This window comes from Pteronotus mesoamericanus, unplaced genomic scaffold, assembly GCF_021234165.1.
Source record: "Pteronotus mesoamericanus isolate MK-2021 breed Mesoamerican mustached bat unplaced genomic scaffold, CSHL_Meso_final contig_33, whole genome shotgun sequence".
Taxonomy (NCBI): domain Eukaryota; kingdom Metazoa; phylum Chordata; class Mammalia; order Chiroptera; family Mormoopidae; genus Pteronotus; species Pteronotus mesoamericanus.
The window spans coordinates 11110325-11124705 of NW_026555135.1; positions in this window are offsets into that span (position 1 = coordinate 11110325).

Consider the following 14381-nt stretch of genomic DNA (forward strand, 5'->3'; position numbering starts at 1 on the left):
ACATCCAATGTTCTCAAATGCTCTCTCCTTCAACTATGCAAGTTCTTTCTACTACATTTCTAAGATCACAGAAGACAAGGTGGCATGTATTGGGCATGACTATGGCTTCTAGAGAAGGCTTCTATAGGAAAGGAGAGGGCATGATATAGGTTTCTCCAGAATTTTGTACAAAGTCCTGAGATGCAGCAATAGTGAATGGTTGGGAGCTTAGACTCTACAGCAAGGTGTCCTGGATTGGAATCTTGGTCTTGTCATTTACCAATTGTGTATCCTTGATCAATTTGCTTAACCTGTCTGTGCCTCAATCACCTTAATTATAAAATAGAATAACAATGTTTGCCTAACAGGATTTTGTGAGGATAAAATGAGTTAGTATGTGTTTTAAAAAAGGGAACTGGTGACTTGCATATATTAGGCTCTCTGTAAGTGTTGGCTATTATTATTGCTAATACTAATACCTCGTGTTCTTATTTGCAACTTATGAAACCACTTAGAGAGAAAATATAAATGTGTTGCTAAATTCTAACACCATTCTCACTTGGTAGGCAAGTAATCAACATTAAAAAATAGAAACATTAAGCTCTTAAGATATTTTCACATAGTGGTGAAAGCTAATGCATCTCTTCATCTCCTGTAAATGAGAAAGCACTATTATTATGGAGGTACAGACATGGGTAATGTAAAAATAGAGACAAGATAAACATAAATATTAAAAACACACTAATGGTAAATAAAAATTTTACAGCCAAAATTGAGACAAGTATGAGAGAATAGACTATACAGTGATGTTTAATTGGTAGAATTTATTGCATAGAATGTACATTTGTGTCCCTACACACACATACACTGAACTAGGAGTCAAAAGACTTGAGTTGTCATTCTGGATACATGATGTCACAGTTGAGCAATTTTGGGGGGTAATGTTCTTTACCCCGAGAAAGCAAAACAAAATAACAGGGGCTCTGAGTCACTGTGGGCATAGTTCTTCCCCAGCCCCAATGTGTGATGGTAGGCAAGATAATCAGTCCGAATATGGGTTCCAGACAAAGACAGCATACCTATATGGTACGAAATGTTTGCAAGTGCCCAACAGAGAGTTCACTCAATAAATATTTTTGCCCTTGTCTCAAGACCCCATTTTCCTCATCTACATATAGGTCCTTTCCAGGTCTGTATTTCTATTATGTAGCATGAGACGTACATGCTAGGCTGACTTTATTAAAGAAGTTGCTAAATGGGTTCTTCTGGCAATTTCTATCCCACAGTGCTATTATTTCTTTAAGCAGCTGAGTTTTAAAGATAGGTTTTGGGAAATGTTCTCTGCATCCCAAATATATCCTTGAATAATCAAAGAGAAAGAGACCAGCTCCCCAGATATAATTTCTGTGAAGAGAATTGCTATGATCAAAATGCCTCCTTTACTGAATGACCTTTCTGATAAGACTGCATTAAAATGGCATAAGTACTATTACAGGTGTACTTAGCTCTGCAGTTGATTCCTTTGAGATGAATTCATTGAATGTTTAGATGGCATCAGAATCAACATTCTTGGAAGAAATTCTGAAACACTTTAAAAAAAATTCCCTAATGGTTTCAGGTGTGTCATCTTTCAGAAACAGCTTTTTATCTCTGTCTATATGTCAAGCCACCACCACCATTTACTAATAATTATCTTCTTCCCCTCTTCCATTTCTACATGTAATTGTCAAACATTTTTTGATAGTATTTTTATATCCAATTTTTTAATTAATCTCTGTCACTATTAAGCCAAGAAGACAAAAAGCACTTTGCAAAAAACAAATGATAGTCATCCATTTAAAAATATTTGAGTATCTACAATGTACCAGACACTGTTCCAGGTGCTGATGATAGGAAAACAAATAGACGAAATTCCCTGACATAACAGGTCAGGGGTGTGTGTGTTGGTGGGGGGGCGATAACAACAAACAAGTAAATTAATATATAGTATATCTGATCTTACTACATGCGGTGACAAAAAATACCACAGGGAGAAGAACAGGAAGTCTGGTGTTCACTAGAAAGATGGTATTTAAGGTAGGGTCTAAGTGAGGTGAAAGACAAACATGTGGCTATTGGGCAGTGATGGGGAATTTCAGACCAGGGAAACAAGAAGAGTGAAGGCCCTGAGGTGGATTCAGGATTAGTGTGTTTGAGAAATGGCCAAGAAGCTGAAACAAAGGCCTGGGGGTGACAACAGAAGGATCCGAGGTATCCAGATCCTGAGGAAAACATCACCAGTCAGGGAGACTCTGTGCTCCAAGGCAGGCAAATAGCAAAGGTTGGTTGTTTTCTTCAAATACCAAGCTGCCCACATTTTGTTAGCATTGATTGGTTCCCAAAAGTTAATGCAGTACCAGCCCTTCTGATAGTTTACTCACCATATGTACTTATTTATTAATTCATTGTTAAAATATTAAACTTATTTTGATGAATTGTTACATCTATGCTGTAAAGTACTACAGATACAGGGATAAGCAATATGCCTGCAAATATTATGGCAAATATTTACTAAACCCTGTTTCTTTCCCTGCTAAACACAAAGCTTGACTACATTTCCCAGCTTCCCTTGCAGTCAGTAAGGGATACCTGACAAAGTTTTGACCAAATGGAATGTCAGAAGAAGGGATGTACTCCTTTTAGGCCTAGCCTCCTAAACACCTCCCTGGAGATCCTCCATGGTCTCTGCTCTCCCTTGTCTGCTGGAAAGGTACAGAAAATCAGTGGGTGACTCTGAGCCCCTGGGGGAGGTTGGAGCCATTTAGAAGGAAAGGTCTGGATCTGGGGACCTTGGAAATCCATAGGGAACAGACTCTCCCTTCTCCACCCGTCTCTACACTCTACACAGATCCAGACTGTGAGGGGAGATTGAAACAAACCTAAATGTGTTAATCCACTGAGATTTGTGCAGCAGTCAGTCTGCATTGGTCACTACAAGGAACTTACCTTCTGGTGCAAAAAGATATTTATCATATTGGTGATAAATGTTATGGTAAGTACACAATCCCCTGGCATTAGGAATGAAGGGTTTCTAGTCCATGTATTGCAGGGACTGGGCAGCATTTCTAATAATATTTGAAGCATGTGTCAGGATTTGAAGAAAGCATATCATGGACCTAACAAAGAAAGTGAAACAAGGACATTCCTTGCAGACACCAGCATTTGCAAAGGCACGAAGGCAGAACAAAACAGGGCCTGTGGTAAGAACTATGACGAGCTCTGGACTGGAGATAAGGGTGCATGGGGGTGATAGTGGGAAGAAACAGATCCTAGAGGCGTTGTACACTATCCGGAGAGTTAAGACAATCTTGAATGAGATGGAAAGAGAAATAACATGGTCAAGTTTCATTCCAATGTCTTCATTATCTCACGTACAGTCTCGGCTTCCCTGTGCTTCTCCATCATTCACTGCATCTCCCATTAGCAGGAAATCCATGTTCTCAGTATGGTGCGTAAGCTCTCCCCTTCTAATTTGGCATCCAAATTGAAGCAGGCATCCAAAGTAGTTATTATATTTAGACCAAGAAAACATTTTTATGGTTTTGACATGTAAGTAAACCAGAGGGAAAAAGAATCACTTCAGTGATGTATTCTATGCTGCCTCTGCACAGGGCTTGGGGGGCATCAAAGAGTAGGGTGCTTATGATGGGGTGCCAGTGTGCCCACCAGAAACCAGAGAACCCTAAGTTATGACAATTTTGTAACAGGCTCACTCACAGTTTCAAATTCTGCTTCTATTACCTATGGCAGCTTAATAATACAAACAGCAATACAAACCACTGCTGATTAAACATGTGCTATACACTTTACATATATTGCCGCTCATTACAATACCAGCTTTAAGACTAATTCTAGTATTGCTATTTTACAGATGAGAAAGCTTCCAAGAGTTCAAAGTCACACAAATACTGGTGGAGCCAGGATTTGAACGCAAGTCTCCCAGATCTAAAGCCTCTCCTCTTTCCGTCACATCACTTCCACCTTAACATTACAGGAGCATGATCAGTATTCTTCTAGAGAATCTGTGGACTCACAGTGCAAAGCATCATTTGTTTCAAGACGTGTATGTTATCTTAAAAATTCCTATGAACTTAGGATTCTTCTTAATGACAGAGCTTATTTTTTAAAAAATTTAAAAAATCACTTTCCTGTTTTAAATGACCATAATAAAAAAATTACAAATTTACAACCTCCTCTCAGCAAGTCTTTAATAACAGTTGCTTGCCATGATTATCCTGTTTTCCACTCCTGGCTTGAGGCCACACATCCCCACGGCGCATGCCATGTTGGTTAAGGAACCAAACACTACATCAGGCAGCCCCATCACCCTCTCTAAACACTTTGGGGATGTAACTGGAACAATGCCATTCTCAACCCTGCAGCAGCCATGTCTCTGAAGGTTTTACAACTTTATAAATGCTCTACAGCTGAAGAAGCAAGACAGCAGGTTTGGGGAGGAGATTAGCCATACAGGTTTCTGTTCCGGGGTCCTGTGGCCACATAAAGGCTGCTGACAATTCCTATCTGTCCCATACAGAAGGACTTTTGTCTTGGATGCTGCCCATGTACATCAGACCTCAGCAGAGAAAATAAAGATAAATAAAAGGTTATTTGTATAGAAAATTATGAAATAATTACAAGTTCTTTTGCAGGCACGGTCTAGCAAGTTTTGCCACTTTTTCAGTGACTGGTGTAGGACTCTCCCCTTGGTTTAATCTTGGCTTCTGAAAATTTATCTGAGTCAATGACTAATTCTAAGAACTGACTCAAAAGTATTATAGGAACTGAAGGAAAGACAGTTGGTTTCAAAAAAATTTGTGAAGTTAGATGCTTTGTTTTATTTATTTATTTTTTTTGCTCCTGTAGCTGTATCTGTGTCCTCTCTTAATGGAAGAGAGGCTTCAGAGGCAGAAACTTGGGTCCATATCAAGTTCTGTGACTTTAGACAGCTTTGTCCATCATCCAGAACCTCATCTGAATATTCCTCATCTTTTTGGTAAATACTTACTGCACACCGATTGTATTCTAGACTTGATTCCAAGTGTTGATGATATAACAGTGAACAAATCAAGGTTCATAGCTTAAGTAGCTCATTGCAACATAATTGGCACAGGGTGGAAACTGCTGTGGTAGGAGTAAATGGAGGATTATACATTAGCTCCAAAGGGGTGTCTGGTCAAATTTCATTTTTCAGAAGGACAGAGAAAGTTTCTCAAGAGATTTCCAAGTCAGCCAAAACTTAAGCTATGAGTTGGAAAGATCCAGAAGATGATCTGTGTTTTGAGAAGGGAGGGTAGAGAGGAGCCAGAGAAAAGAAAAGGGAGAGAGAAAGGGGGGCCTATCTGGTAGATTAAAAGACAAACAAAGATAAATAAAGAGTCAACAAATCTGAGGTTAAGTGTGCCTTGGGCTCAGTATAAGTTTAAGTCTCATATTCACTCAGTTCCATCCATCCGTTCATTCACTGTGCCAGAAACTATTCTAAGTGTTGGAGTTACAAACATGAATAAGTCATAAGAGAAATAAGTAGAAACTGATCAACAGGACTCCCAGGAAAGCTCCTTAAAATGAAGATAAACACCTGAGACATCATTTCTGCCATCCCTTCTAATTCTTCCCTGCCATCTGATATGTAGTTTTGACAGTGGAAGTCTCAGCAGCCGTCTTGGGCCATGGCATGATCTTAAGAGATAGAAAGCCTAGGCTAGCAGAGTAGAGCAGGGAGAACATCTGACAGCTGCTTTCCTCGGCATTTCTTTCACATTAGAGTGAAATAAACATTACTTAATAATTATTATTTGGGGTTTACATTATATGTAGTTAAACTTAATTCCAGCTAATTTAGAGAGGTAGCATGGTTTGGTTTAGGTAAGAGTATAGACTTGGGAGCCAGACATGGATTTGAACCCTGGCTGTGCCAAATACAACTTGTGTTTCCTACCATCAAAATGAGATCGTTATTGCAGGGTATAGAGGGGATTATAGATATTATAAATAAGTGCCTAGCATATGGTAAGTGTGAAATAAATTGAGGTACTATAACCTGGGTTAGGTGTAAAATTTTTTAAATATCTTAAGCCTACAAGTAAAAATACCAAAATCTATAGCACTAGAAAAACACCCCACTAAACTGGTAAAGACTATAACAGGAATAGGAAATCTTTTGAGGGAAGAACTGAAAGCAAAGCTTAACTGAAATTATAAAAATTACTGTATTAGCTACATTTCTTTAACCAATATAGAAGTCTGTAAGATATTTCAAAACTAAGTTATGGATACTTCCTCACCCATTATTCTACCCTTGTCAATTTATGTTGAAACTATACAACCCTTAACTTATTTACCGGAACTAGAGCAACTGTCAGCCTGGAAACAGCAAAAAATACAAAGGTTGGTTTGCTGTGTTCTGAGGAAACACATTTACCCTCAGAGCTAATTGGCTTTGGCCTTGGCCCAGACCCTGAGTCATCAGCTGTTTGCCAATGGCCTCCCCGTGGCAAGAGGTGGAGGATAATGGCTTCAAGACACTCATGCTCTGGGGTTAATTCTTCAGCAAGCTTTTCGAGAACTGAAAGTTACAAGCAGAATTGCACACAATAGTGACAGTGACAATGACAAGCGCCCCTCTACATTATTCCATCTTTCTGAATTCTTTTTCGTGAAGACTAAACTATTTGTTCACAGTACAGCAAATTCTAGTGCGAAAAATGTGTCACCCAGGTCACTTTCTGATTGGTAACTGCTCCTCACACAGTCCACTTGGTTAAAAAGCTTATATCACATAAGGTTTCAGGAGAAGACTTTTTGCCTCCAGGATAACTTCTCATCATTGTAATACTACCTGGATGAACAGAGTAGAATTCATTCAATTTTTACAGATTTACAGAGCCTTACTTAGTAACAGGCACTTATCCTGCCTTCTAAATTGGTGGTCCTTTCTCCTGCTAACTACTAACTCATACATTTCTTCAACCTTCTATATTCAAACTATATTTTGTTATTACACTACAGGTCCAGATATCTCTGGGCAATATTTTACACAAGACACAAGTGAGCTTCAAGCATCATTGCTCCTGTTGACTACTGTGACATGTTCAATCATTTTGGATGGAATAAAAGGAATCTTTTAAGAATAACAAAAACTTATTTGCAACTCCTCATTGATCCTTTCAGTGTCTGGGTCTAAGGGCATAAACCAGCCATGAGTTAAATTGCATGACTATAATATGTGATTATGTGTCCATAAATATGTATATACTACTTGTGTTTGCATGTGTGCGCATGCATATGTGTTTTCACTTTCCTTACAGAGGCTTATTTCTAATCTCTAAAGTCTATTACTTCAAACTCCACCTCATCGAGCTTCTGAGCTGAGTCTGAATAAGGCTGTCCATACATTAATGTATTTTCCACACCAGCTAATCAAAAGAAGCTGTACTGTCACCAATTTTGTACTCTGGAAAGCCTTTGGATTTATGGAGGCTCCCTAAGGGGAAACCTACTGCCTTTGACCCCCGACTGCATAAACCCAGTATGTAACACCTGGCCTTTTTCTTCTCTTCCCTCATGTGCACAAAGTTACAACTGGAGATCAGAAATAAACCTGACCTGCTAGGTAGAAACTCTGTAATCTTGGCTACCCTTGCAGTCCTTCTGTCCAGTGTCTTCACTGCTTCTCTAAGTTTCCGATACCTACCTGGGTTCCTGTTATTAAGAGATGAATGAATTCACTGAATACTTACATGTTAATATTAGTGCCAATCACAACTCCCTAGATTAGACCTTCTTAGGTTACAATGTCAAATTCACTGTGCCCTTCTGGACACTGCCAGTTGGGAGGCTGCCCTTCTCCCTTGACAATTCACCCTGCAGCCAGCTTAGTTCCTGCCACCATTGTCTCCCTCTATCTTTGCTAGTCATGGTTGTCAGCTAAGTCTCCTTGAGTGATGACACACATATATGGCACTATATTTATGTCTGCATACCTGAAGAACTGTAAATGGACTTGTAAATCCATAGACACATCAGTACATACACACAGACTGTCCGAAAACTTGAGTATTATGGTACCTGTTTCCAAAAATACCATCACCTTAATGAAACTAGTCATAAAAATAAGCCTCTTAGGGTAAAAAAGCTAAAAAAAAATAAGGAAAGAGAAGACATAAATATGGCAATGGCTCTAAAAAGCAGGGTTTGTCTGATAGGACGGCACCATTTTCTTTAGGAAATAAGGGCAAAGGCTCTGGGAAGTCTCCCCAAGCCAAAACCCTTTCCCAGCAGCTCTAAGATAACTTCAATAAAGACAAGGCCTGCCATTCCACAAGTGCAATTCAGGCTCAAAACCCAGAAGCCCCAGGGAAGCCTAGACTACTTATTATAGCCAATAAAATCCTGGTGCCTCCTAGGCTCTGTGTTATTGTTGTTTTTTTAACTCCAGTTTAATAAATAAATAACCAACCCACATGTATTTTCTGGTTCTCATAGTACCAGCTGATGACAGTTTATTTTGTTCTTTTATAGAAACTGCCTAGTCCCTCATTGAAACTCACTAGAAAACTGACATTTAAAGCAACAAGTTTTCCCCTTCTTCAACAGCCAAGAGTTGTCCCTCATTGTTCCACCTCTACCTTCTTTTTGTAGAGGAAGACTGAGTTTCTGGGCCCTGGATGGTGGCCAGAGGTCCAGGTGTCCAGACTGAGTGGAGTTAATTGCCAAAGGTCATGTGCACAAAAAAATGTGGCCTCTTCTTCCTCCTTTTTACACCCCAATCAGTGAAAGGTGGGTCCTGGATATATGTGTCTCCTCTAAAGACTCTATGTCCCTTGAGAGGCCTCTTCCACTCTCTCGTTACTGTAGCAGAAAGGTCGCAGGTCCATTTGAATCTCACATAAGAGCTATATCCTCCAATTTGGCCTCCATCAGTGACAAAGATGTTATTGTAGTTATCTTCCTGATGACCCATTTCTCAGTGGATCCAGAACCCAGAGATGAAAGATGAGAGCTATTTATTGAGCCCAATAAAAGATACAAGAGGTTTTCCAATGAGGGCAATGCTTTCTATATAACAAAATTAACACTTTATTTTTCTAATTTGATCTTTCAATAGTATTTATTTATTTATTTAATTTTGTTTTAGTTTGATGATGGGTTGGTTCTTTGTGCCTAGGAAATGAAGGGACACTCTGGAATGTAAGAAATAATTCTGATAGAAAGGCTGAAAGCCATTAATTTCCTAATTAGCCAGCTCTTCCTTTTCCCCTTTACTTTGGCTTTTAAGGGAATCTGTGTTTCCAGGGATTCTAAATATAAAAATTCTTTTAAAATGCCTGTAAAGGTAAAACAAAACAAAACAAAACCAAACCCTAAATCCCAGAAAGGTTATATGACTTTCCAAAGACCACACACCTGAACTGCAACTAGGACTCAAGACCCAAATACCCTATTACACTCTAAGACCCTATTATCAACATCTACTAATAAAACAAAAGTACAAGCAATATCAATGACATGTATTAGGTACTAGACATACTTCTAAGTGCTTTGATATACTAATTCATAAAGCATTTTGTGAGACCAATGATGTACCTGATTCTGTACTACCTGCTACAAATACATACATGAATAACAGATATAACCCTTGTCCTTACAGCCTAGATGGAGTGACAGACATAAAAACAATTTATTTATTAACAAATCATTATTTAATCACACTGTAATACATGGTCAAAGAAGCATAGAGTATTATGACAGAATATAAGGCCTGAGACTTGAAGGGTTAGGATGTGGGAAGAACAGAGAAGGACGTTCCAGGAAGATAGAAAACATGTGGGAAAAGCTTGCAGCTGAAAGGCGCCTTTGCAAAAGCACAGGTAGAGTGGTGGTAGCAGATAAAGATAGAGAGATGAGATGGAACAGATCACGAAGGACCATGGAGGTCATAAACACACTTTGGGCTTTTAAGGCAAGAATAACTGAATTCCACTAAAGGGTTTTAAGCAGGTAAGCGGCATAGTCAAGTGTATATTTGGAAAAATATGCCAATAATTTGGCAGTGATAGAAAGAAAAACTTAGGTGCATGGCTAAATTTTAGAGGGTGTGAATGATAACAATCCTGGTTAAGACAGTCATTAAAGTAGGTCGTATAAATGCGGGGAAATGAGTCTGTTGTAATTCAATTCTTTTTTTATTGAATTCCATCAGTCAGGGCATTGACAAACTGAGTGCACTTCAGGGCATTCTAGGAGTTTCGCTTATACCTGTTTATGAGAGAAATGTAAAATTTCACAGTCTGGAACTCTCTTTCTAATTATAATGATTTTAAGAGCCATTAATTAAATTGGTGAGCTCTTTTTAAGCCAGTGAATGCCTTGTTATAAGAAAGAGCAATGAAAAGAAAGTGATATTTCTTTAGTGACCAGACTAAAATAAAAATCTATTACCTAGAAATTAGAACTACTTACAAGCCATTCCTTATAATAACATTCCTGAATAGAATCATTATAATCCGACACAGATCTTTCAGATTTCTACGTCATTTCTTTCCTATATTAAAAAGTCTTCTAACCCAGAGTGACCATACAAATTGCATACAGAACAATAATTAATTTAATATTCATACAGAGCCAAATTCTTCACAGAATGAAAAAGGAATTCCAACTCTGCCTAATGCCATTAAGTTTCAAGGCAATTAATGAGTTGCAAAAGCTTACTTGTAACAAATTGTCTCCCAGAGGATTCATTAAAAGTCTCCCTGGAAAAGCAAGCTCTCATCTAACCACTTCTCCATCCACATCCAGATGGCGAGAGTCATCCCAGGCCTGCATCGCTGCTTTTTTATTCCTTTCTCTCAGACTCTGGACAATGCCATCTGTTCCCAAGGGTTTGTGAATCATATGTTAACTAATCTCTCTCTCTCTCTCTCTCTCTCTCTCTCTCTCTCTCTCTGTTTGGCTCTGACTTTTCTTTTTGGGTGCAGCAGTCCCAACTGCTTTCAGCCTGATGTACCCAAGACTACGGTGGCACGTGAGGAGAGAAGGTGAGCATCCCGTCCAGCCATGAATGAAGCAGAATGTGGAGGTGATTAAAGAAGGCAGAGTTCTGAATCTGAATTCCAATCCTGCTACTCACTGGGGGTATAACCTTTGACAAATACTTCACTTCTAGGAGCTTTATTTATAGTCTACATTTGGACTTGGAGAGAAGAACAATCTCCAATGACTATTACCAGGTTTAACTGAGATCATACACTTAAGACGATGTCTGGCACATACTAATCCTTTAAAAATTTGTAACTTCTATCATCGTCATTATTATCACTCAGCAGCTAGCCAGCTTTTCTTTGTACATACACATTTATACCCTGATTGAATATAGTGTGTGTATGGCGGGGAAGTTCATGTAGTGGGAAGCTCTTTGGACTAGAACAGAAATGAGCTCTAGTTCCTTCTCCTATCCTGCTAGCTATGAGCCTTAGGTAAGTTATTTAAATTTCTAAATCTCATATTTTTATTTGTAATATGCAAATAACAGTATCTATTACATAAGTTTTGAGAGTTAAACAAGATTATGTATGGCTATTATGCAAAGTATGTACCTACATGTGAGAAAGATCCTATGTGAACCAGTTGTTCAGGATGAAGAATATACATTTCACAGAAATGATGTTGCAAATAGCCATTAAGTTTACCAGCTAGCCCAAAGCAACATATTCTCCTCAAGCAGAGCTTAACCACCATGCATTCACAATGAAAAAAATATCCCAAAGCCATCGCATTAACTTTGATAAGACTAATTAAATAAAGTAGAATAAAAAGCACTACACAGTTGAATAAGGAATCATATTTTATCCCCGGTCCTGATACTGGAGGGAAGAAAAAGTTATAAGCAGTGTCTGCAGAGTTTGATAATGATATAGAAAATCTAATGTCAATATGGGAATTTGCAGATTGTAGAGATTGATGACAGATTCCAGCTGATTTTTCCCAAATAAGTTTGGATTGCTTTCCTTCTCCTTCTCAATGTTTCAGGTTCAAAATGGAACAGAGAAATAGATAAATTTTCCTGGGGTAACAGGCAAGAATGAAAGACATCAGGAAGGAGTAGGAGGGCAAGAAAGAATATAGATGTTTATGTGAAGAAGAGTTACCTCAGGAAGAATCCCTAGAATTGTGATAAGTGATAGAGGATTTGCAAATGAATTGAAAAGAAAAAAAGTTATTTATAATAGGTAAAATCTATTGAGAGTTTACTACATGCCAGGAACTGTTCAAAATATTTCACATGTATTAAAGTTATTTAAGCTTCACACTTACCAGAGGGGTCATGTGACTGTGGTCCTTATTTTATAGATGAGGAAACTGAGACCCAGTTATAAATGCAGTAAGTTGTAAAACCATGACCTGAACCTAGACAGTCTGGATCCAGAGCCCATGCTTTTATGACAAGGCATAAATTAGGGGTCTGGGGTTATTTATCCATGTAAAATATTTGATATTAATGATATATACAAATAAGTATGCTAGTCATCATTTCTGCCTTCATGGAGCTAACAACTGAGCTGGCTATGCATGGACATACTTGGTTGCCCAACAACACCAGATAAAGGCCCACCAGATTTCCAAATAAACAGTCTTAGAGCCATTTTCAACGCTCTGCTTCTTTTCTCTTCATGTTATTAACATCTCTCACTGTGTCCTCTGGTCTCTGTGTTCCAGCATATGGTCATAGTCTCTGTTCAAGCAACGGTCATCTTACTTCCTCCTCCTCACCAGACTTCCTCCAGCAGAACACCACCATCATCTTCAAACTGTTTCTATCAATCCTATCTGTCCTTTTGACCTTGTAACAACTTTGTCTTTTGTAGAAAACCTCTAGACCACAAAGGGACTATGCCAATTTGCCTAATGCACTAAGCACTAGTACAAAGATAATGATAATATCTTTTAAGGCCAATCATTGTTCTTTAGATTAACCAATACCCTACCTTCTCCCTTCCTTATAATTCTGGGGTGAATCTACCTATTCTTAAAGTTCTGGTCCCCTCAAAAGGGGCACTCTTTTGTTCTTCAAACTGATCTTGAAATCCAGAAAATCATTTCAACTGGGAAGTACAGAGGTTGGCAGTTCTTCAGTTAAAATCTTTCCTAACTATTTATCTAATCTGATGTGGTAAAATAAACATTGGTTTTGGAGCTAGACATTACTTAGATTCAAATATCTGCTCTTTTACTTCCTAGCTGTGTGACTTTGGACAAAGTTAACCTCTCCATAAGGTAGGAGCTAACACCACAGCTTGAACTGCTAGCCTTGAGAGTTAAAAGAAATGAGGGTTAACACCATGGTTGTATGTAATGTTCTCTTTTTGGGCTAATCATCTCCGGGTGGTTATAAACATGATCTCTAGTCTGTGAGTTTTTAAATGAGAGAACTGAAGTTGAGTACACAGAGAAAAGGAGATGCTGGTCATTCTGTCTTGTTTAAATGTTTTCAATTGGTGCCTTGGGTTGTTACAGCTATATGTCACAGATAAATTTATTCAACGGACATTTATCAAGTATCTGCTATGTGCCAAGCTCTAGTCAGGACTCTGGGATGCAGTAGCCAACAAATCTATAAATATCTATGAGAACCACACTGCATCTTAGATTATATGATTTTATTGGAATGAGTTCATTTTTACTTAATTTATTTATATATTTGCCATAACTTCAATTTTCTTGAAATATAAAAGTCAATTTAAAAAATATACTTAATAATCATACTGGAAAAGAGTGACTAACAATCCTGAGGATGACTTCAAATAACCCAGAATCACAATCTTTTCTTCCCCTCATATGAGGAAACAGGGGTTATCAGAGAATAGGCACCTGTCTCTATGTAAGTGATTTACCATATTCATTTTTATTCCTTAGAAAGTCCATGAAGTAGAAAATGTACAGATAGACAACCAAAAGTTGGGAAGTTTAGGTTAGAAAGTTTAGTTTGGAAAGAAGGCCTCAAAGCCACTACGCCAGATCGCTCTCACTGCTTGCATACTGTTGGTTTGCGATTTCAAAACATAGACTCTACAATGATACACTTTAGGGAGCAGGAGTCCTGGTCAGAGTGTTTGAACATGTAGTTTTATGCTCACAATGAGTGGTTTCAAGGTCTCTTGATGGCAGAATAAAACTTCAAAACATGGAAAAGAGGAGATGCTGGTTCTTCCAACTATCACCTTTAAATGCTTTCAATTAATGCCTTGGATCTCTGCAGGTGAGACTCTGCAGATGAGACAAAGAACTTGCAGTCAGTAATCACTCCACTTGGCTGCCCTGACTCCTGGCTGGTCTAGGCAGTTAAAGGTCCGCCTTTGCTGGGA